Source organism: Bison bison, unplaced genomic scaffold (assembly GCF_000754665.1).
Source record: "Bison bison bison isolate TAMUID 2011002044 unplaced genomic scaffold, Bison_UMD1.0 scf7180017860598, whole genome shotgun sequence".
Taxonomy (NCBI): Eukaryota; Metazoa; Chordata; class Mammalia; order Artiodactyla; family Bovidae; genus Bison; species Bison bison.
Window position 1 is genome coordinate 420 of NW_011491170.1, and position 1,729 is coordinate 2,148.

The window sequence follows — 1,729 nt, forward strand, 5'->3', positions numbered from 1 at the left end:
TCGCGCAGGGGTGGCCAGCCCATGCCCCAAGCCCACTATGGTAGGGGCTGCCCCCGGGAGGGCTTCGCTCTGGGAGCCCCCGGGGGAAGCGTGGCCACTTGTCTGGGGGGTCCGCCCACCTCCTCTCCCACCCTGGGCCCAGGAGGGGGTGCGGGGGATGCAGGGCCCCGCACCACCCCAGGGCCCCGCCCAGGCCCCCCCACTCCTCAGAGGCCAGGCCAGTGCCACCCGGTCCCCTTGCGGAGCCTCGCCCACCCCAGCTGCCGTGCCCACCCTGAGACCCGGAGCACTCAGGACAGGGAGGGGGCCCGCTGCGGGGGACAAGCCCAGTGCCCAGTGGAACTTTGGGGGGCCTTGAGGGGAAGCCTGGCATCCTTTTGTCCAGTGATAGAACCAGTTTCCAGTGGTCAAAGGCCTGGGGCCCCATCGGCCCTCGAGGCTGGCACCCTCCTCCTCTCCCCATGCTGGCTCTGGGCTGAGTCCCTGGTACGTGCCACACACATACCAGGGAGGGAGGTGCCCCTGATTGGGGGGTCTGACTGGGGCAGTGGGCATCCAGCTCAGTGTCCAGGCCCTCAGGACAGCAAGCGCTTGCCCACCCAGGCCTGCTCCAGAAGGTTCTGTCGCTCACGCCTTCCTCCAGGCCTGCCTGGCAGCCTAGGCTGGCTCGAGTGTCCACCTTGGGGATGAGAGTGACACACGGCCTAGTGGCCAGGTCCCTGGTCCCCAGTTCCCTCTGGTCCTGCACAGTGGAAAGGGCAGCCGGTCTTGACCCGGAGGACGTCCCAGTCCTGCCCGTTGACGTGGGGCCCGCCTCTCTTGCCCACACCTTCCGCTCTGGTCAGCAGGGCCTTCTCTTAACGGGTGCGTGTCGTGGTCCTGGGGTGCAGCTGAGGCCTGGAAGGTCCCGTGTCTTGCTCCGACCTGAGTCCCCGTCCTGGGCCCCTCCCCAAGCCCCTCTCCCCGCAGGAGTCCCGGCCCTGGTGGTGCTGCTGGTCTCCTGGGCAGCGCTGGGTCCCCACGGCCTGGAGGGAGTGGAGCCCGTGGCGCCAGCAGACCCTGAGGGCCTGCAGTGCCCGGCTGTCTGCTCCTGTGGCCACGACGACTTCACGGACGAGCTCAGCGTCTTCTGCAGCTCCCGGAACCTCACGCGGCTGCCCGGGGGCCTCCCGCCCGGCACCAGGGCGCTCTGGCTGGACGGGAACAACTTCTCCTCCATCCCTGCGGCTGCCTTCCGGAACCTCTCGGGCCTGGGCTTCCTCAACCTGCAGGGCAGCGGGCTGGCCAGCCTGGAGCCGCAGGCGCTGCTGGGCCTGCGCAGCCTGTGCCACCTGCACCTGGAGCACAATCGTCTGCACGCGCTGGCGGCGCACACCTTCCTGCACACGCCCGGCCTGGCCTCGCTCGGCCTCAGCAACAACCTGCTCAGCCGCCTGGACGAGGGCCTCTTCCGGGGCCTGGTGCACCTCTGGGACCTCAACCTGGGCTGGAACAGCCTGACTGTGCTGCCCGACACCGCGTTCCAGGGCCTGGCCGGCCTGCGGGAGCTGGTCCTGGCAGGTAACAAGCTGGCCTACCTGCAGCCTGCGCTCTTCTGTGGCCTGGGCGAGCTGCGAGAGCTGGATCTGAGCCGGAACACCCTGCGCAGCGTCAAGGCCAATGTCTTCGTCAAGCTGCCCAAGCTCCAGAAACTCTACCTGGACCACAACCTCGTGGCCGCCGTGGCCCC

At 69.2% G+C, this 1,729-nt stretch overlaps 1 pseudogene across 1 annotated transcript; it reads left to right on the forward strand.

Annotated features, from left to right (window-relative positions):
* Nucleotides 1-514: 514 nt before the first annotated feature.
* Nucleotides 515-1,727, forward strand: LOC104982809 (annotated as a pseudogene). The gene has a single exon (XR_824558.1). The product of XR_824558.1 is annotated as an insulin-like growth factor-binding protein complex acid labile subunit pseudogene (transcript).
* The last annotated feature ends 2 nt before the right edge of the window (nt 1,728-1,729 follow it).